Below are 24,286 nucleotides of genomic sequence, written 5' to 3' on the forward strand. Positions count from 1 at the left end.
AATACGCTTAAATATGATATTTTGATTAATGCAGATTTCATATTTATTATTATATTATACTGGATCCAATATATAGTAATGATTTAAAGACTCATGTGCCACCACAGAGAACCATTTTTTTTTTTTTTTTTGATAGTACTTTCCACTGGACAGATAATAAACAAGGAATACTATGTTGAGGGTTTGAAGGGAGTTTAGGAGGATTCCGTTGGAAGAGGCCAATATTCTTCAAATCGAGTCAGTGGTATTTCCACCAGGACAATGCACCAGTCCACAACTCCATTCTTGTAACAGACTATTTGACCAAGATGGGCATCAAGATAGTTCCTCACCCTCCCTATAGTCCAGACCTTGCTCCCTGTGACTTTTGGTTATTCCCTAAGCTCAAGGAAAACCTTTGAAGCTGTTGTTATGAGACAATTGAGGAGATGAAAGAGGCTGTGATAAGGGTCATTGATATGGTTATACAAAAGTACATCCATGGTTCCTTCCAGTTGTTGGAACGGTACAAGTGCATTGCAGCCGAAGGAGATTACTTCGAAAGGAACTAGAGCTTCATGTGTGAACTATCAATAAAAGTATCCATATGAAAAAAAGGCTGGAAACTTATTGAAGGCAGCATGTAAAAGGGAATTTAAATCAAATATTATAACATTTTGCAAATCAGATCATAAACATAAAATACTATTTCATTCAATTCAGATGTGAAAATGAATGTATCGGATTGTGTCGATTCATAAAGTATTGGATTGGTTGATGATGATACCATGGAAGACCAGCAGAAATTTCAGATTAGAAGATGAAGATCAAACGCAAACAGAATTAATGATGACAAAAATAAGTGATACGAGCAATTGAAGATGCGGAAGATTTGCACAAATGCAACAGTCCACAACTCCATCCATATCACAGACTATTTGATCAAGATGGGCATCAAGACAGTTTCTCACCCTCCCTATACTTTAGACCTTGCTCCCTGTGACTTTTGGTTATTCCCTAAGCTCCAAGAAAGGCTGTCGTTATGAGACAGTTAAAGATATGAAAGAGGCTGTGATGAGGGTCATCGACACACTCACAAAAGAGAGCTTCCATGGGGCCTTCCAGAAGTTCTTAGAACGGTACAACCAGTGCATTGCAGCCAGAGGAGATTACTTCCAAGGAAATTAGAGTTTCATACATATACTATCAATAAAAGTGCCCATATGAAAAAAGTCTGGGAACTTATTGAAGGCAACTCATATACAAGATTTGCATTGAATTTGATCAAAACTAGTATATCTACTATAAAAGTCACTGTGTGCGAGTTCCTTCCTCATAGGTTCCGAAACAGTTGAGCCTATCTTTTGCAAATTTCACACAAAGACAATTTATATGTCTGGCAGTGTTCTTAGATATGTTTTGTACAGAAATTCATCAGATAAGTATCGTGAGTCGAAAAAAATCCGATCCTAAAAATAGTCTTTCTTATAGATGAAAAAGAAGAACGTTTACGGGGGGAATATTTTATGTTACACCTGTCAAGGGAGATAAAATTTCAGCAAATCATTTTATTTTTTTATTAATTAATTCCCCAACTTTTACGTGTAATTATATTCATGCAGATATTCTACATGATTAATATTTGCGTAAAAAGTTTATAGCAAACACAAACCTCTTTCTATATATATTTATGGATGCATATATATATATATATATTTGTTTAAAAAATTTTGCTTACCAAACTCCTGTCAGTTTTTTGTCTACAGACATGAAACTTGATATATAGGGTATTCAACCCCATGCAAAACTTTATATTTGGGTTTTAGCTGGGGAAAATCGGTGTAAAAGTGTGAAAATTTTAAAAATGAAATTTGCCAGGTGAAGTTCGAACGATGGCATTACGAATATGCATGCCCAACGTAATAGCTATTGATTCATGTTCTAATTTTTAATCTTGCAGCAAACATGTCCTCATAGCTCAGGCATTAACGTCAAAGGAAAAAGTAAATTGATTACTGTACACGCAATAACCCTTATCCCCGAGTGACTACCATGTTAAAAAGAAAAAAAAAATTTAAAAAAAAAATTAAATAGTAAACTAAACGTTTTGGTTTCAATTCTTGGTAGTGGCACACAATTCATTTTTTTTTTTTTTTTTTTTTTAATTTTTAATTAATACTATATATTGGGTCCAATATAATATACAAAATCTGCATTAATTAAAATGTCGTATTCAAGCGTATTTTACAACTGGGCAATGCCGGGCAGCCTGCCAGTGTGTGTGTGTGTGTTTCTATTTCTAAGCAATAAAATCCTCGTTCGTTATCAGAAAACCAACATTTGCTGCATTCTCTAATGACTGTTTATCTACGATTTGGTCAAACACTTTTGCCAATTGACCACATTGTTTTTTTTTAAGTGACCCACTCCCTTTCTTTCTTCCAGTCCTGAAATGTCCTTATTCGAGGAATGTTATGCATGTAATGCCAGGTACTCGACTGAGCTTCACTCTATGGTCCCCTCCCCCTCCCCGGAAGACATTCACAGCAAATACCCGGTGCAACCACTATTGGCAGTTTTCCTTACTCTATCTTTGCCTATAGAAACGAAAATTCCATGTGCAGAGCTCGTCTGTAGAACACAATAATGCAGGGCTGCTTCCTAGCTGACTAAAACATGGTAGTTTCAAGTCCTACATAATCACTTTCATGATGGGCTGTCCTCTAAAATAAATTAACTCCGATCCAATTTCCACCATCACCAATCAGTGTTGTTGCACCTGACACCCATTAACACTTATCCTTGAGTGGCATCCGGGCCTTGGTAAGCGTTGACTATAGTATGTATATATTTATATCTAGAAAAGTAAAAGAATGTGTGTGTACATTTCCCTACCAAACTACTCTGTCAATTTTCAGTCTACAGACTCAAGATTTGACATAAGGGGTATTGAGATGTGGGAAAATCTTTTTAATCGGTTTTCGGCCAGAAATTTGGCTGTCAAGGGGTCAAAGTTCAATGATTTGGCCTTTGAAAACTCTACCAAACTCCTCTGCCAATTTTGGGTCTAAACACTTGAAATTTTAAATGTAGGTTACCTGGACATGTATCAAACTTTTAATTTGATTTGAGCCCAAAACAATAAATATTAAGGGGTCAAAGTAAAAAACAAAAAAAAAGTTGACCTCTGCAGTCTACCAAATTACTCAGCCAATTTTTGGTCTAAACATTTGAAATTTTACATACAGTGTATTCAGACATAGGACAAGCTTTTTAATCGTTTTTTAGCCGAAAATTTGGCTTCCAAGGGGTCACAGTTCAAAAGATTTTACCTTTGCGGTCTCTAGCAAACTATTCAGTCACTTTTAGGTCTAAACATTTGAAATTTTACATAAAGAGTATTCAGACATGCAGCAAGCTTTTTGATTAGTTTATAGGCGAAAATTTGGCTATCAAGAGGTCAAAGTTGAAAAAGTTAACCTTTGCAGACTCTACCAAACTCCTCTACCAATTTTGGGTCTAAACACTTGAAATTTCAGAAGTAGGTTACCAGAACCTGAATCAAACTTTTTAATATATATATATATATATATATGTATATATATATATATATATGCACATAAAGTTCTGAGCAAAGTCGGGCTGAACTGATATATATATATATATATAAAAATAAATAAAAGGTCCACTCCAGCCATTTTTAATATTTTCTTTTTGGCAATTTTCTTTTGTTTTTGCTGGAGATGGGGCATCCTACTGGAAGGCAGATATTCACCCTCTATTTCAGATGCCTGATCTGAAGTGTCTTTTTCGGATACAAACCATCACTTTAAGTGCAATAGTTCTGATCTATCGTGCACTTATTTCACTGGATATATTTTGACAGATCGCTTTCAAAATTCTTTTCCATGAGCCTGGTAGACCCTATGATTACTAAAATGAAGATCTTCTTCAGATTCCAGTTTCTTTTTCATGTTAACCAAATACCAAGAGCTTATGGCTATCTACTCTCTAGCGATGCCCAACATCTCGCAAGTCCGTAACGTACCTTTTAGCGCAAGCCAATCACACGTCCAATTTTGCCTTGTATGAGATGTTCTTCCATGGACAGACTTCAACTAGGGCTGCTACTTTAAACCTCTTATGTAAGATAGTTTTTGAATTTCTTTTTAAAAAGTCTAGTTGCACCTATAAAATTGGAATGAAAGACCTTCCTCAATTTCCTAAAGATCTTCCTAAAATTCCAGTTTCTTTTCATGTTGTATATAAGAATCTTGGTATTTCACTATTTTCTCCTTAACCTTGTTTAAACTAGCATAATTAGACACACGGCGCTTCTACACTATTGGGACGAAATTTCAGAAATCGTAATACTGAATTCCACATGAAAACGATGGTATCTACGTACTCCTTGTATTTTTAAGATGATTATATCCAAAAATTATGAAAATCAATAAGGTAGAAAATTATTAAAGAAAATAAAAATAAAAAAAATAAAATAAAAAAAATAAATAAAATAAAAAATAAAAAAAAAATAAAAATAAAATAAAAAATAAAAAAATAAAAAAAAAATTAAAAAATAAAAAAAAAATTAAAAAATGAAAAAATAAATGAAAAAATGAAAAAATAAAAAATGAAAAAATAAAAAAATTAAAAAAATAGAAAAATAGAAAAAATTAAAAAAATAGAAAAAAAATAAAAATATAAAATAAAAAAAATAAAAATAAATAAAAGGATAAAAAAAAAATAAAAATAAAAAAATAGGATCTGATAAAAACGATTGTAAGACATATGAGATTTAAAAAAAGGGAGGTAATTTTATGTCTTGATTCAAACAAGATGGCGGTAATTTTTCATCTGCGAACACGATTAAAGTTGGTTTTTTTTTTTATTTTTTGATAATTCAGTAATATTCGGATAATTCCGACTGCATGATTTGGAAGCTACCATTGTAACTTATTAGAATTGACAAAAAAAATCAGTTGAAACCATTGTTTCTTTTTATCTGAAAACTCCATTTATCGACTACAAAATCTCGTCCCAATTCTGTAGAAGCGCCAAAGACATTGACTTCCACTAGGGTTGCTACTTTCTGCCTCTTAATCAATAGACTTCATGGCTTAGTCGGGGATGCTCTGCAACCTCTCTCCCACATTTCCATGGCAGGTGCCCGTCTGAGCTCCAATCCCTCGCCCCCCCCCCTCGCCAATCTTTCAAAGAAACACCCGTCTGGCTGAAACTACTGTCAATAATTTTCCCCACTCTTTATCTGTGCCTAAATCCAAACAGATTCCATGAGCAAAGCTTCTTTCTTAAAACTGCATGCCAGTGGAACTCTCTGCCGCTTGCCTGTTTCCCACCTGACTACAACTTGGACGTCTTCAAGTCCAACATAAACTCCTGACAAACCGCCCCCTTAAGACACTATCAAAACCCCCAATACTAATGATTACTACAATACTATCTCATTGATTACTGTACACGCAATAACCCTTATCCCTGAGTGGCCTTCGGGCCTTGATAAGTGGTGACCCCCATGTAAAAAAAAAAAAAGAAAAAGAAAATAAAAAAGGACATCACGTGGTTAAGCAAAAAGAGAAGGAAAGTGTCACCGGGGAAGATGGACGTGTGAACACGAGGGTGATCTTCAGAGTGAGGTGGCAGGGGGAGAGAGAGAGAGAGAGACTTAAAAAAAAAAAAAATAAAATAAAAAAATAATCATAGGTGCAAAAAGACTTTGGAAAAAATAATGAAATGCGCCGTTTTGGAAGAATCACGAATAAATGCATTTCATTTGCACTGAAAAAAAAAAAAATACAGTCGGATTTTTATTTCTTTCCTTTTGTTCCTTTGTGACGGTATCCGACAACGTGTGGGTCCGAGAAGTTTGATAAGCTGGATATGCACGGTTAATTGCCAGGTAACAGAACTTCATGGTCTCGATAGGTTAGGGTTTAGTGTTCTCTTAAAATAGGTGACACCAAAACAGTCGAACAGGGTCACTTAGTGTGCTGCTGCATAGATGCATGTACAAAAATCAAATTACATTTTCGCATGATTGGTGACATTTATTGCGTGGGTTTCTACAAGCATTTTTTTTAATTTTCGATTTTTGAGCGATTATCCATATTTCTTAGATGACTAATGTCGGCCATTTTTTTTTTCCTGTTTTACAAATTTTAAGATGCAAGACTGTGTTTTAAGTGAAATAAACGCTTTAAAATAAGTTTAAACAATCCTATTAACTATTAATCGATTATTTATTGAAATGAAAGTAGTTGGGAGCATTTTTTTTTTTTTTTTTTTTTTTTTTTACTATAGACAACTTGTTTTTCGAACTGAATAAACGTTTTAAAATAAGTTAAAAAACCCAAAATTTATCCAGGTAACTTCTCTTACTTTCGTTAACATTTATTTGTTATATATTTATTTTTTTGATCACTTTGTAGATATAAAGATATGAATATATCACTTTGTCTACACTGCAAAATGGCCACATTATTTCAGTTTTTTTTTTTTATGTATTTACACGTTTTTTTTTTTTTTGTTTTTTTTCATTTTACTTCACGGTTCTAAAAAAAATTTTTTTTTAATTAAAAAAATAAAAAAATTAAGCCTGCATGGTCCCCCGTGAGTGCACAGTGAACGAAGCATTAAAAAATGACGAAGTTCAGCATTTGTGCTCCCCTCCCATTTAGCCCCAAAAGTCCGCAGGGGACGTCAAATCCTGGTGAAAATGAACAAACGGTGCAGTTTTAGGCCTTAACATATGTAAATTTGAGTTCTGCACCATGCAAAAAAAGAAATGACAATGACTAAGTCCATCATTTACCCCCCCCTCCCCCCATTTAGGCCCCAAAGTCCCCAAGCCCTTAACATATTTAAATTTGAGTTCAGCACCATGCAAAACTGCTAAATAGACATACACAAAAAATTTGGACAAATATGGTAAAATAGTCCCAAAAATGGAGTGTTTTTATTAGCCCTAAAAGAGTCTCTGGGGCACACTCAGGAGTTATCACGAAGTATAGACAAACAAAATTATATAGAAATCAGTTAGTTATAACTTTTCAGAAAGTTTTATAAAAATGCAAGGCATAAATTGTTTTTAAATAAGCATAAAAGTTTCAATTTTAAACATTTTAACCCTAAAGGGACCCCTAAGGGAGCAACCTGAGTTTTCCTGAAAAATCTGTTACTTTTTTTTTTTTTTTACTCATATCATGTTTAATGTTTGTGCAAAATTTCAAAAAATTCCAAGGTATAGTTATTGAGAAAAGTGAGGATAGATGAACGGACAAGGGTAAATTTAACCCTAACCCTCCTTTTGTCAGGGGGGGGGGGACAAAAAAAATAAATAAAATCAAGGAACCTCTTGATATATATATATATAATATACAAGATACATAGATATTTAAATATTCTATCAAAGTTCCAACTTTACATCTCAAAAACTGACTTCTTTGTGATTTATTGGTTCTTCTGGATTCCAGGACAAAAATTCATCTAGTGTGGTTGAGTATCCAGCTTCGTGTTCTTACTCGAGGTAAAGGTTCACCATTCCTCGTAAAACCATCGTGGGTCAGCCATACCGATGAGATCTTATTTGGGCTGCAAATATTTTTGTGATTTTTAATATTTGGTCAGGGTTTACTTCTAGGAAAAAGTATCCTCATGCCAGGTTGTTCTGACAAACCCCTGTACAGAGAGACGTTTAGAAACTCGAGGATAGCGTCTAGTAGGCATTCAAGTTCTCGCCCTATCTTGTCACATAATTTGTACATTCAAATAAAACGGCTGCAGTCGATCTTTCCAAGTGTAACATTCCTAAAATAAGTGTGTCTTAGAAGTAGAAAAAAAAAAAAAAAAAAAGGAGTGGTTACTAAAAAACTAAAACTAAAAAGTAAATTGGCGTGTGTGTGTGTGTGTGTGAGTGGGAGCAGTGGGCGAAAATTAATTAGTATTTTACATCCTAGCTTCTAAGGTTTTAGCAACTTCATATTCGCCTACCCCCCCCCCGCCTCCATACATGAGGACGCCATGTCGTATTATCTCTACTTATATATAAAAGCCATTGTGTGTGTGTGTGTGAGAGTGTGAGTGAGTTTCCTACAGACTCCAAAATAGCTGGGCCGATTGTTTCTAAAATTTCACACAAATGTACTTTATGTGCCTGGTACTGTTCTTAGATAGGTTTTGTATCTTAATACTCCCAATATTTTGGGCTGCAAATATTTTTGTGATTTTTAATATTTGGTCAGGGTTTACTTCTAGGAAAAAGTATCCTCATGCCAGAAAAAAGGAGTCACCACTTATCAAGGCCCGGAGACCGCTCGTGGATAAGGGTTATTGAGTGTACAATAGTCAATAGGATAGTGTTGTAGTAATCGTTAGAAATGGAAATTCGATAAATTGAATTACTTAAGGGGGCAGTCCATCAGGAACTTATTTATGTTGGACTTTAAGACATCCAAGTTGTAGTCAGGTGGGAAACAGCCAAACGGAAGAGAGTTCCACAGGCGTGAAGTTCTAAGAAAGAAGCTTTGTTCATGGAATCTACGTTTGGATTTAGACACAGATAAAGAGTGGGGAAAATTATTGACAATGGTTTCAGCTAGACGAGTGTTTTTCGTGAAAGATTGGCGAAGGGCGACCACGTGTTGAAAAATCAATAATTGATGAAATCTGATTAAAGATGGAACAATCCCATTTTGACAAAAAATGTTAACACGTTTATACAGCCTAACATCACAAATGTATTTGAGAAGTTGTATAAAAATCCACAGTATGCTCTTTTATAAGACAGGGGCGCATTCAAAATGAAGGTTTCTATTTAGAGCACAATGAAACCATGATACTTGATTCTGGTATTTAAAATTTTCATTCAAGTCATTATGTAAAAATAATTTCATAAAGTTCAACATAAACGATAATGAATTGTGGACTAAGATATGATGGGGAGCTTCCTCCCAGCGTACCGCAGTGGGTTCCTGACTAGAGCAGACAATTGACGAATTGGCAATTTCAGATTTCGATGACAAAGGAAGTATTGGAAACATAGAACATTCGTTGATCCTCGTTCAATCCCGAGCAACGTGGTGTCTCCCTGCTAGTCATAGATAACACACACACACACTTGACAAAAGCAAGACAATAGTGCATAAGCATTTGTATTTGTATTCTTCTGACTACTGTTCTCAACTTAAGTATAATTTTCATAACACACAATGTAACAAACTCTAGAAACTTTGTCGAACTTTGTTCCATCAGGTTGGGATGTGTCAGACAGCTTTGAAGGACCAGCCAGAAAAAGAACAAGATATTTTCCTAAATTCCCAAGGTGGGTTAACTACGAATTCAAATTTCCTCTAGAAGCACATATAAAATTTACATGTAAGGTGCAAGTCTTTGAACTACATTGTCATTCAAAATCAATCGGTCATGTCCAAATATCATCTACAAACTTTAGATTACTTTTGAAGATGACTCTGGGAGTTTAAAAAATTCTTGTGAATATTAAAAATAATGAAGACTAGAAAGTGGATCCTGAATTTACCTTCGTCAACGTTCGCTTCTGTTCTTTGGTCCTCACATTCCATGAGCGATGTTTCTGACAAAGAGTGAAGAATTGTTTATTGGGTTATAATCTACCCATGTAAGTTATAAAAATACATAGGACAATTAAGCTACAGAGAATTTTCTTTGCTTCATCCATGTGTTAAACTAAAATGTATCAAATTCATGTTACCGGATGCTTTTTTTTTTTTTTATATAGACACGTTGTGAAGTATTCTAACTAACCAATCAGATTCTTTGTTATTTCCGCCCATATTTTTTAAAGCCAATCGCTAGGTTTATTGTTCCCTTGATTTTGACCTTGAAGTTTTTTTTGTTTTTTGTTTTTACTTGTTATTAAAATATCATATAAGTGACTGGATAACACTTGACGGCCTGCTATTATTTAAATAAGATGTCCAAAAGTCCCTGAAGGGTTTAGAACTTAAATAGATTCTTTATTTTTAATATCTTTCTGTAATTTTAACACAATCTAAGACAGTAGAATATTAAATTAAATAAATGCAAAATTCAAACAATCTTTATTTGTGAAAAATAATGTCTTTTAAATGTTGCCCATTTTCAGCTTCACATATCTCTCGCTATGGCAATGTCAAATGGCCACCACGTTCCCCAAACTTGACTAGCCCCAACTTTTTATTGTATGCATACCTTAAAGAATCTATATTAACAAATCCGAAACCCTGCAAGAATTGAAGGAAAACATTATGAATGAAATAAGGGAGTTAAATCGCAATCCAGAGATTCTGCAATCTGTCATGAATAATGTTTTGGAAAGAGCATAAATATGCAGAGCTAAAAATGAGCAACATTTAAAAGACATTACTTGAATTTTTATTTTTTTTTTTTTTTTTTTATTTTTTTTTTTTAAATTTCCCAATGTCTTAGTCAAATGGTGTTAAAATCACAGAAAAATATCAACAGTAAAGAATCTATTTAAGTTCAAAACCCCTCAGTGACTTTCTGAACACCCTGTATATATTTAGCTGTTTTGTGCGGGATGGCTCTCCTGGATTAATTTTCATCGTTACGCACATCTCCAAGGTTTCAATTTCGAAAAGATTGTTTTCATTTTTTTTTTTAATAATATACATTATAATATAAATAAAATAATGGGGTTAATATAGAATTAATATTAAAATAAACACCAAACATGTTCTTTTTATTTGCCAGCTGACCTGATTCAGTTTTCTTGTTCCGTACTTACGCCATTTTTTTTTTTTTTTTTTTACATCATTATTTATTTATTGATTTTTTTAAAAAAAGAGAAGTAGGTTCTCGAAATCATCAAAAGGCATTTATATTAAACAGTAATTTCATATTTACTTATATTTATGAAAGAATTAAAAAATCGATATAGAAATATTTATAATATGGTAACACCTTCGTTTGTCTTTTTGTTCATACGTCACTTTAACATCCTGGTATTCTACATTGCTAACAGCCTTCAAGTGGCTTCATTATTATTTTCTGAGGCGATTTAAAAAAAAAAAAAAGTATTTTTTTTATTAAACTTATAAAAAAAATTCAGTTGTTATAAAAAAGATGCACAAAAAGAAACCGGCAACAAAAATCTTGATTTTCATCAAACATAAAAAAAAAAAAAAAAAAAAAAAAACTAAATACCAAAAGTTCTGGACATTAAAGATTTTCTCCAGTTTTTGGTCAGTTTCGGCAAATACAAAAAAATTATTTGTCCTCAAACGAGAAAAAAAAAAAAAGAAAAAAAGTCAGATTGCTTTTGTTGGTCTCCAATTCAAACTATTTTAATTAAAACATGTCTAAATGAAAGAATACTACATATCACAAACTTCCGAATATCGATAATGAATTTTCTTTTGAGAGTTTGGTAAAACTGAACAGACAAACACATTTCCCACTTTTTCTTAAAATCTTGAATCATCAGAAGTGTTTTCGTTTGTTAGATGATATTACAAAATGGCTGCCAGTGTGCAAGCGTTCATTACTTTCAGTCAGTGATCCAAATAATACAAAATAAATAAAAAAATTTAAAAAAAAAAAATGGCTGAAAAATCACTTCTCTTTAAGCAAATGTTATATAATTTGAGGCAATTTTCTTCGGAATGGTAGAGGTGGGGTTACGCACCAGTTGTTAGCATGTGTAGAAACCTGAAATGATTCATGGGTAAATGCTGATGAGGTTTCACATATTGAGTCTGGATGATTGAGTCATGGATTATGACAGGGTTCAAGACAGCCTTCAGAAATGAAGAGACGTCGACAAAAAAAACAAAAAAAAAAAAAAAAAAACCTGCAAGACGCCGATACAAAAAAACTGCAAGACAAAAAAAAAAAAAACAAAAAAAAACCCTGCAAGACATCAACAAAAAAAACCTGCAAGACATCAACAAAAAAAAAAAAAAAACTGCAAGACATCAACAAAAAAAACTGCAAGACATCAACAAAAAAAAACTGCAAGACATCAACAAAAAAAAAACTGCAAGACATCAACAAAAAAAAAAACTGCAAGACATCAACAAAAAAAAAAACTGCAAGACATCAACAAAAAAAAAACTGCAAGACATCAACAAAAAAAAACTGCAAGACATCAACAAAAAAAAACTGCAAGACATCAACAAAAAAAAACTGCAAGACATCAACAAAAAAAAACTGCAAGACATCAACAAAAAAAAACTGCAAGACATCAACAAAAAAAAACTGCAAGACATCAACAAAAAAAAACTGCAAGACATCAACAAAAAAAACTGCAAGACATCAACAAAAAAAAACAACTGCAAGACATCAACAAAAAAAAACAACTGCAAGACATCAACAAAAAAAACAACTGCAAGACATCAACAAAAAAAACAACTGCAAGACATCAACAAAAAAAACAACTGCAAGACATCAACAAAAAAAACAACTGCAAGACATCAACAAAAAAAACAACTGCAAGACATCAACAAAAAAAACAACTGCAAGACATCAAAAAAAAAACAACTGCAAGACATCAACAAAAAAAAAACAACTGCAAGACATCAACAAAAAAAAACAACTGCAAGACATCAACAAAAAAAACAACTGCAAGACATCAACAAAAAAAAACAACTGCAAGACATCAACAAAAAAAAACAACTGCAAGACATCAACAAAAAAAAACAACTGCAAGACATCAACAAAAAAAACTGCAAGACATCAACAAAAAAAACTGCAAGACATCAACAAAAAAACTGCAAGACATCAACAACAAAAAAACTGCAAGACATCAACAAAAAAAACAAACTGCAAGACATCAACAAAAAAAAAACTGCAAGACATCAACAAAAAAACTGCAAGACATCAACAAAAAAAAACTGCAAGACATCAACAAAAAAAAAACTGCAAGACATCAACAAAAAAAAAAAAACTGCAAGACATCAACAAAAAAATCCGACCTACCACCATCAAATTTTTCTTTTGGTTCATAGTATTTGTGCGTGGGGATCCTGACAGTGATTTTCAAGGTTAAAGTTGGAGCATATATTTTGACAAGCCCCACCCCCAAACACTCACAAGATGAGGTGTCTATTCCAAAAGCCGTTCTTGGGGATGTTGAGGGTTACCATTTTGAAAGCTGTTCTTAATATGAGGAGGTTGGAGGTTGGGCAACAACAACAATCGTGCTTTAATTTTTCTACAGGGGAGGGGGGCATGCTTCCACTGGGCAACGCTGGTTAAAGGACCCTTCTAGTTTATATTTCCCGTTTCGTTTAACGTATGAAGCTCGATGTAACTACAAGACATACAAATAAATGACAAAGGTCTGTATTAAAATTACAAGATGGTTGCCATTTTAACATTTTACCATTTAAAAACATTTATACATGCAAAGTTTAGATCTAATTAATCAAAGGTTATTACCGTAAACAAATCAATGGATTAGATAATTAGTTTCGTATAAAAATAAACGTAAATACTAGTGTTGGGACGATTAATCGGATTCTAAAAAAATCCGATATTTGAGGGTATTGGAATCGGTATCGGAAAAAATTGGAACAATTTTTTCCGATGCCAAAACGATTCTTTTAATTGTCTTTTTTAATTGCTTTTGTTTAAAGCTAAATCTTCCATTGCTGGTAATGATAAAATAATAAATATTTATTGATTTTAAGCGATCAGAGAAACTAAAATCGATATATTGTCCCCCATAAGTATACTTTTATGAAAATATTTGCATATTTAACATGTTTTTACGGCAATCAGAGAAATACAACTGTAGAGTTATATATTTAGAGATTTATAAAGAATCGGAATCGGTAATTGTATTGGAATCGTTCCATCATTAATAAACACATAAAATTTGACAGTTATCAATATTATCTAAGTAAACAAATACGGACTAATAAGTTAATAAAATATTTTTATGTTAACGTATATCAAAATGAATACAATTTGTTCATACAAGAATTTAAAGTTGGTGACTTTACATTAAAATTCAAAGCTGGCGTAACATAAAAAAAATTGCAACTTCTCTTCTAATTTTCGGATTTTGCAATCATGCCTTTATTTTCCTTTAAAAGTTGAGTTCTTTTTCTTCTGATGAGTTAAGAGCGAAATAAATTAAAAAACTGACATAAATACATGAATGATTCTGTGCTACGAAACAGGTGCTGTCAAGAATTGTGCATGTCAACGTACTTAAAGAAATAAACGGTAAGATGGTCAACATCTTGAAATTTGGAATATAGACTTTTGTCATTTTATATATATATATATATATATATATACATATATATATATATACACACACATACATACGCACACGTTTGCGTGTGTGCGTACATGTTATGAAAGTATCTAAAGCAATTCAGTTATGCAAAATTTTCCTTAAAGAGATAAAAAGCTGTAAATTCTTTATAGCTTGATTGCCATATATATTTTAACTTACTACCTCGCTGTATTACGAACTTGTACTTATGTATTGAGCGATTACTGTTGAAGTAAATACCCACAATCGACACACACACACACACACACACACTTAAAAAAATGCGAGCATGAAAAGTAATATGGTTAAGCTTAAACATGGAAAAGTAAAGAACAAGATATTCTAGTAAAAAAATATAAATGTATAACTTAAAATACTGCAGTATTAAGAATTGGTTATATGTTGCAAATTGAATTTTTTTTAAAAAATTCTTAATGCTGCAATATTTTAAGTTATAAATTTATATTTTTTACTAGAATATCTTGTCCTTTTTTTTTACAGTTTTAACAACTAGTCCTTTACTTTTCCATGTTTAAGCTTAACCATATTACTTTTCATGTTCGCATTTTTCCATTAAAATCCATGATTTTTCCAGGTTTCCAATAAATTCACTTGTTCTTGGTTTAATTTTAGTCTTATTTTTGCCCCCATAAACACATGTGATAATGTACGGCACTCGTCTGCTTTTAATAAAATCCCCCAATTATCTCCCTTCCATGCTTTCATTCTATTTTCACTTGTTACTTCTCTTTTCGTGACAGCAGTGAATTAATAGCAACAGTGGTCGCTGAAGCGAGGTGGTTGCTATAAAAAGCGTCGCTCAACTCCCTACATACTTTTACGATTTTGAACGAACGAAAATTTATAACTTTTGTTTTAATGAACGAAAATTTATAACTTTTGTTTTAATGAACGAAAATTGAAAAACTTTTTCCACAATATAGCTGAGATGGTGATTTATAAACTGTGATAATTGTTGGAAAGTTGGTTGAATAATGAGTGAGCGGTGAAGCTTTAAAGCAGTTCTAAATAACTAAAACTGCCACTTAACCATATATATATATATATATATATATATATATATATATATAGTGTTTGAATGATGAATATTATTAATTATAAATTATGAATCAGTTTCAAAAGGAAAAAACAAAATAAAATCTCCTTTTGAAACTGATTCATAATTTATAATTATTAATCTTCATACTTAATATCAATATAGCTCTAGGATAAATATATACCTATTGAGCTTATTATATATCTACAGTACTATAAGCACTGTTCTTTTAAAGTATCACTACATTAAATTAAACTTCGCTCTTCTAGACTTCAAGTCTAAATCCCTATATATATATATATATATATATATATATATATATAAAGTTGAATGTCTGTATGTGTCTGGTCACGAATAGGCTCCTATATGGTTGACTATTATAGAAAACTGATCACATATAATGATAGATGTATCGAGACACAGGAATGGGTATGTTTGATCTGGCATAATGATGATTCATAATAATTGTGGGGTCTGCGTACGCGCCTGGTCCACAAAGTATGGAAATAAAAAATTTAAAAAAAAAAAAAAAAAAAAAAAAAAAAAAAAAAAAAAAAAACGTTTACAAGTGTTTTTGATATAGATGTACATAATACTTTGATACGTATGTTTTAACTTAAATAGGGATGGTATAATAAAATTGTGAGGTCTGCGTTCGCGCCTGGCCTCCATAGAATGGGAATAAGCACAAACTTTAATAAAGACTTTTCATATCTATCTGCGTAAGTATACTTTGATAATTATGTTTCAGTTTGAAGAAATATGGTATAATAAAATTATGGAGTGTTCGTTCGCGTCTGACCTCCATAGAATGGAAATATGTCACAAAGTTTAACAAGGTTTTTTAATATAGATCCACAGAATATTGTGATAAGTGTTTCAGTGTGAACAGGTATGGTATAATAAATTATGGGGTTTATCTATTTTATTTTTACTTTCATCATATTTTGCTTTGGTTTTGATATCCCCAAATTCGAAGCTATCTCTTTACAACCCTTCCTTTTCATAACCTATCATACTTTCATAAAGCAGAGTCCATTTTCTGTGGGCTGTTCTACGACGGGTACCTTTGCTAGGTATATATATATATATATATATATATATATATATATATATATATATACATATATAATTCATACCTAAGAAGACCGAAGGTCGAAAATTATGTGCTTTTGAAAAAAAAAAAACAAAAAAAAAAACGTTCTCGTTTCTTTCGAAAGACCTTTTGTATTCATACAAGTCAACAAATAGGAAATAAATACAGAAAAGATATAAACATTTATATATTTTTCTTATAGAGTTTTATACGTAACGTCAGTGTGTGTGCGTGTGTGTGTGTGTGTGTGTAATAAGAAACTTCAGAGCTTAAAACTGAACAAGGGCAGATTTGTAATAGAATCTTTTTTTTTTCTTTATTTCACAAGAACTTTATTGTGTAATTATATATAAGCACACAAAAATATCTACGAGTGGGTGGAGTAAAGGAATGAATTAATGTTTAAACTAATTATAGACCTTGAGGTTAAGAAGTTAGAAAACAGGGAGAGTCTAACAAAACGAGAGTGGGGGTTAGAAGGGTGTTATCCCACTCCTTACACCCCCTTCCACCTTTTAACAACCTGAGCTCATATGCAACAGGAAATGTACATCTATAAATAACGAGTGGTAGGGAGGGCGGGAGTTCTCTTTTGCGCCTTCTCTGATCGTTGGGGTTATATTTTCTCCTAAGCTGGCAAGCACTAATTATGGATGAAAGTTTGCATTATTATCTTTGGTTATCTAAATGAATATATTTTTTTAAACAATTCCATATAGCCATTTAAACGAGTTATTGTTATTTGAATAAAATAAAAAATCATACTACTTTGATATAATGTATATACAAACACGGACGAAAGGCCCGTAGTTTTTTTTAAACAGTTTATAATAAATGTTTGGCGGTATTCATTTGTAATTTTATCTTCCTTTTTTTTTCTATATGTATTCAATAGTTTTTTTTGGTATTCACAGTAAATATAATTTACTAAAACCTTTCTATAAATATTTGTTCACTAATATTAAAGAGATTATTTAAATTGAACAAACATCGTTAGCTAGAAATCATGAGAATTGACATGGAAGAATGGAGGAAGGTTTCTCTCTCTTCTATTAACAAGTCCACATTTTATTTTTAAATCCAATGATTATTTTGATCCCGCGAATAATCATTTTGCATTTAATGACAAATGTTCCTTTTTGCTAGCTAGCGTGTAGGATGACATCGTCTAAAATTCCTACGACGTCGGCTTGGGTTATAGTTGGTTGCAATGACCACGTCCCTTGTTCAGTACATACGAGGTAAGTTCAATCCACCGTCGGATTTTGTCGTGGTTTGCTTGGTCATCACCTACATTACCGACATGATCACCATCATCACCACCAACATGATCAGCATCATCACCACCAACATGATCATCAACATCACCACCAACATGATCAGCATCATCACCACCAACATGATCATCAACATCACCACCAACATGATCATCAACATCACCACCAACATGATCATCAACATCACCACCAACATGATCATCAACATCACCACCAACATGATCATCAACATCACCACCAACATGATCATCAACATCACCACCAACATGATCATCAACATCACCACCAACATGATCATCAACATCACCACCAACATGATCATCAACATCACCACCAACATGATCAGCATCATCACCACCAACATGATCATCAACATCACCACCAACATGATCAGCATCATCACCACCAACATGATCATCAACATCACCACCAACATGATCAGCATCATCACCACCAACATGATCATCAACATCACCACCAACATGATCAGCATCATCACCACCAACATGATCATCAACATCACCACCAACATGATCATCAACATCACCACCAACATGATCATCAACATCACCACCAACATGATCATCAACATCACCACCAACATGATCATCAACATCACCACCAACATGATCATCAACATCACCACCAACATGATCATCAACATCACCACCAACATGATCATCAACATCACCACCAACATGATCATCAACATCACCAACATGATCAACATCACCACCAACATGATCAACATCACCACCAACATGATCACCAACATGATCACCATCACCAACATGATCATCAACATCACCACCAACATTACCAACATGATCACCATCATCACCAACATGATCACCATCATCACCAACATGATCACCATCATCACCAACATGATCATCAACACCAACATGATCATCAACACCAACATGATCATCAACACCATCATGATCACCATCATCACCAACATGATCACTCATCACCAACATGATCACTATCATCACTTATATTACTAACATGGCCACTAGTATCACTAACATTACTGACTTGGTCACTATTATCATAAATATTACTACTATTGCTAAAACTGTCACTAATATTATCATCATCATCCTCATCATAATCCAAAAGAAACTAGAGACAGAAAACACAAGTAACGAAATGAAAGGTTTTCGGTCATATGACACCAAGAAACACGTTACACTGGAAAACTGGAGGCAAGGATCGTTTTTTTTTTTTTTTTTTAATTTTTTTTTTATATTTCATTATATATTCATTCTTATTTTACACGAGTTATTTCTGGTGTATTGGCAGACTTGTAATAAACGCGCCAAACGCAGATACCAACCCCTGCTGTACACTGTATCCCCGCCCCCTCCCCCATCAGTCTTGTAAGCACGTGCTCGATCACGCTTTTGTGGTTGCTTCGAAAAAAAAAAAAAAAAAAGAAAAAAGGCGGGGGTGGGAGGGCAATATAATCGATACTATATATTTCAAATTTCACTCTCATTTGGAATGAGAAAAGAAAATCACAGCAACAGGACGCGTGGAAATTCCAGAGAACGAGAAATATATATTGAATCAACACAGGTTTTGATAAAGTTGTTTTTTTTCTGGATAGCGAAAAAATTGTTGGTTTTAGACAGAAAAAAAAAAAATAAATAAAACGCAGCAAATATGAGTTTATTAACATTTGTATGAAAATAATGTCCATTGTATTTTAAATATAGAACTGATCCAAAGGAGATAAATTAATAAATACGAATAAATACTCAGCTGTGCCTAAACCTAAAAGTAGATTCCATGAGCAAAGCTTTTTACTTAGAACTGCACGCCTATGGAATTGTCTTCCGTTTTCCTGCTTTCCAGCTGACTACAATATGGTTGTCTTCAAGTCTAACGTAAACAAGTTCCTGACGAGCCGTTCCATATAAGTTAACAAATTTACCGAATTTTCATTACTGATGATTACTATATTTTCCAATTTCTACTGTACACTCTTTAACCCTCATCCTTGAGTGGCCTCTTGGCCTTGATAATGTGGTGATGCCTGTGTAAAAAAAAAAAAAAATAAATAACATCGTGCTACAAAGTTCAATACAAAAAATAAAATCACGTCGCAAAAGAATCTTTAATTTACTCCTTCGGTTCAGCACCTCTTGGTAGGCAATGTTTTTTTTTATTCCCTGTTTCTTTTGAATCTTCCCTTTTTATGTGACATTTCTCTTACTACTTTCTTTGGTAAAGACACGCTGCCCAATTACCATGACTTCCTTCCTCACATCATTACAACGATGATCATATATTATGATATTCGAAAACGAGGCTACATCAAAGGGAGGTCACTCGTTCATGGTTGTCAGATTGGCCTTTATAAAGCCAAATTTTGTGAATTTAGCCTCTTTTGAAGAGGTTTGACCTTCAAATATTGTATTTAGCTTTTTCAAAACATACCGTACAAACTAATATCCTAGCCTTGCCACCGTCAGGTCTACTCAAATAGAATAATGGCGCACAGCTCCAACTGTAAAACCTAGTTTTTTTTTGTTTTTTTTTTTACATAGGCATCACCACATTATCAATGCCAAGAGGCCATTCAAGGATAAGGGTTAAAGAGTGTACAGTAGAAATTGGACAATATAGTAATCATTAATAATGAACATTTGGTAAAGTTGATAACTTATATAGAACGGCTCATCAAGAACTTATTTACTTTAGACTTGAACACAACCATATTGTAGTCAGCCGGAAAGCAGGAAAACGGAAGACAATTCCACAGGCGTGCAGTTCTAAGAAAGAAGCTTTGTTCATGGAATCTACGTTTAGGTTTAGGCACAGATAAAGAGTGGGGGAAATTATTGATAGTGTTTACAGCTAGACGAGTGTTTCTTGTGAAAGTTTGGCGAGGGGGGACCATAGATTGAAGCTCAGTCGAACACTTTCCATGAAAATAACGATACATCAGAGACAAACTCGCAACATCTCTTCTGTGAGATAGAGGTTGCAAGGAGGAGAAAAGGACATCTCCTACGAGGCTACGAAGTCTATTTTGAACTCTATCAAGGCAGGACAAGTCCTTTCTAGCAGCTCCTGCCCAGATGTGGCAACAGTATTCCATCCTTGGACGTACCTGGCTCTTATATAGATAGAGAATAGCATCAGCAGTGAGATATTTACCGGATCGATAAAAAGATGCACGCGCACGACTGTATAAAAATTACTTCAGCCGTGCCCACATCGTCTTTCTATGCGCACACAGATTTGGTGGGCATATAAACGAAACTGTTCACGCGGACGTAGTCCAAAGCATCTTACGTCACAAAGATGCTCTTTTCATCCAATCGGATTACGAAGAAAACAAATTTAAAAAAATGTTTTTTTGCTGACAGCGTTCGTGGAGCTGGTTTGGATCTATAAAAAAAAAAAAAAAAAAAAAGGCAATTTGCGCCAAAACGAATCATTCGACCTCAACCAGCATGCTGCAAGCATTAACGTCTATTTCCGTCTATGTGGACGTTAAACGCGCGCATATCCAATAATTAATTTTCCACAGAAATGGACTTTTACCCTTTTCTATCTCTTTGCTAAAGTAAGCGAATGGACCTTTTCTTGTTTAATTCTTCCTAAAAAAAAAACAAAAAAACAAACAAAAAAAAACAACTGGTTATTTCTAACCAAGAACTTTCATTTTTCAACTTCCTTTCATGTTATTACCCCAGTCGCAAGAAGAAACTACAATTAAGACACTGTCTTCTCCGTTCACTTTATTATAATTTAAAAAAAAAAATGAATAAATAAAAGCTGAGATCGAAACCAAAACCTAAAGACAGTAAGTACAATAACCATTAGGCCAGCTTGTAACACTTTAAAAAATGTTCAAACCTACTTACTCTTAACATAAGGAATCCGTTATGTGACTGATTTGCGCATGCACGGTCATGAAACATGTAACAAATAAAAATCCAATGACCCCCCCATGTACTTATTTTTCAATTTTTACCCCTTAGCAGCCCTTTTTTATCAGACAAAAACCGATTAAAAAGTTCTCCACATGTCCGAATATCCTATATACCAAATTTCAAGATCGTAGATCAAACATTCGTTGAGCATATAGGTTGAGAAGTGTTCTCACACACACTCACTTATAGATAAGAGAATCTATTTATTAATGAAAAAGATATTGAATTTTCGTTTTTTGTTCATGTTCACCCCAAACAAGGCATGTTGCCACTTGGATGTGAGGGGATACTGTTTGGGATCATGTTAAAAAGGAAATGAGCGAGCTTCCCATTTATATTAGACTAGCGGGGGATGGGGTGGAGGGCTTTGCCCGGGCGTAAAATACACTGAAACATTTTAATTTGTCCAGATTTCATATATTATTATAGAGTCGTGATTTAAAAAATAATAATAAAAAAAAGAAATGTATTTTAGGTGCCATCAGCTAGAATCGAAACCAAAATCAAAACTGTAGCATTCAAAGCTGGTGACGTTACCACTGTACCAACATGACACTCATATGAATCGATTAAAAATAAAAAAAATAAAATACACTAAGATGGATGTACAAAAATGTTTAACGAGATGTTCAATTTTGACACCTTTTTGACTTAAAAAAAGAGAAGAGTGTTATATTATTAATTAAAAAGTCCATTCGTTTCCGGGCCTTGATAAGTGGTGATCAATGTGTAAAAAAAAAATTAAAAAAAAAAAAAATTAAAAAAAAAAAAAAAAAAATTATGCTGCGTCCTGTTTATCTGTGTGTGATAGAATACAGGCCCGATTCCTAATGTTTCATATATCAAGCATTAGCAGGGAGACCCGACGTTGCCCGAGATCGAATGAAGATCAACAAACGTTGCACACTTCCATATATTTATTGCCACCGAGATCCATGTAATCACCCACTTTTCAATTATATCGTTTGATTGCCTGCTCTAGTCAGGGATTTACCGCAGTGCATTGGGAGGAAGCTTTACATGTCTCCCTGCAATGACCGTCCACAATAAATTCTAGTCTACATTGCACTGTAGAGAACCTACTGTTGATTTTATAAAATTTTATATGACTTGAATCAAAGTCTAAAATACAAAAGTAACATGGTTAAATTGTGCTCTAAACAAACACATTTTGAATTCACCTCTGTCTTATCAAAGAACATACTGTAAATTTTATCCACTGGGCCATTCTTGTGCGGTGATAAAACTTCTCAAATGCACTTGCAGTGTTAAGCTGTAGAAGAGTGTTAACTTTGGTCAAAACTGGACTATACCTTCTTTAATCGGATTCTTTTCAATCATCAATACTTATCAGACGCATCCCGATACAATACCTTTTTTAAGAAGACTCCCAGACACAAAGTATATTTGTGTGTAATTTTTTAAAAAGTGGGCCCAGCAGTTTCAGAGTCCATATGGAACGAACTCACAGACACGTGCAAAGTGTTTTTTTTATATACGAGTAGAGATTTTATTCTATTACAGGTTTTGTTCCCTCCTCACATTTGTATGCATCTGCGTGGATGCATTTATTTTAAATTATTTTAAATAGCAGACTACATAGGAAGGTTGCCAACATCTATAAGAAGATGTGGTGATTTTGGGGATGAATCAAAATTCAAAAATAAAACAATAAAAACAAAATTAAAAAAAAAATAGATAAAACAAAACCACCTACACAAATAATAATGAAACGCGGCTTTATTCGACACGTCAACGTTAAGACGTGTTGCTTATCAGCCAAACGCATCTCCTACCAAATATATTTCCTTTGTGGAAACATTAACGATTCTGTTAACTTTTAAAACGAGTTTTGCAGTACTAAAAAAAAAAAAAAAAAAAAAAAAAAAACTCAGAAAAAAAATCCAAGATTTTGCCCACTCACCGACGAAAAAAAAAAAAAAAAAAAAAAAAAAAAAAAATCAAAAGTATTTCCTATGATTTCTTTGAAATAATCACTTTATTTAGATTAAAAAGCAAATTCGTATGAATCAGCATCGTACGACTTTTTTTTTTTTTTTAATCCGGTTTCATTCACTTATCAAGGCCCAAAGGCCACTCGAGGATAAGGATTAATGAATGTAAGGTGGTAGTATAGTAATCGTTAATGGTGTAAATTGGGTAGAATTTGATTATGGTGGTGGCTCATCAAGAACTTGTTTACACTGAACTTAAAAACTACTATGTTGTATTCAACTGGGAAGCAGGCCAGTGTTCCAAAGGCAGGCAGTTCTGGAAAAGCTTCGTTCATGGAATCTGCATTTAGATTTAGGCACGGACAGAGAATGAGGGAAATCATATACAGTGGTTGTAGCTAGCCGAGTATTTTTGTGAAAGTTTGGCAAGGGGGGAGCATAGATAGGAGTTCAGTCGAGCACTTGCCATAAAAATAAGGATAAAGCAGAGACAAGATAGCGACACTTCTTCTGTGTGAAAGAGGATGCTGGGAGGAGAAAAGCACATCACCTACTAGTTTCTCGCTTCTCTCTAGAATCAGTATTACCAAAATAACCACATGAAGGTTGCCAACATCCAAAATTGAAAATGGTACTGCGGAATCAACTGAATCTGAATGTTGCACACCAAGGTTGTCAATCCGTA

At 33.3% G+C, this 24,286-nt stretch overlaps 1 protein-coding gene across 9 annotated transcripts in view; it reads right to left on the reverse strand.

The window, feature by feature from the left end:
• LOC145255612 (unconventional myosin-Ic-like) overlaps positions 1 to 24,286 on the reverse strand; it is a 333,792-nt gene that overhangs the window by 189,498 nt on the left and 120,008 nt on the right. Inside the window, exon 1 of one of the 9 annotated variants that reach the window (XM_080114111.1) lies at positions 9,536 to 9,725. The exons of 7 other annotated variants lie outside the window; for them this stretch is intronic. The gene's annotated coding sequence lies outside the window, so the exon portion shown is untranslated. Of the gene's footprint in view, positions 1 to 9,535; positions 9,726 to 24,286 lie in introns of those variants that run through there. One more of the 9 variants, XM_080114107.1, reaches the window with a different exon arrangement.

Source organism: Euprymna scolopes, chromosome 31, assembly GCF_053919585.1.
Source record: "Euprymna scolopes isolate OS-2025 chromosome 31, ASM5391958v1, whole genome shotgun sequence".
NCBI lineage: Eukaryota > Metazoa > Mollusca > Cephalopoda > Sepiida > Sepiolidae > Euprymna > Euprymna scolopes.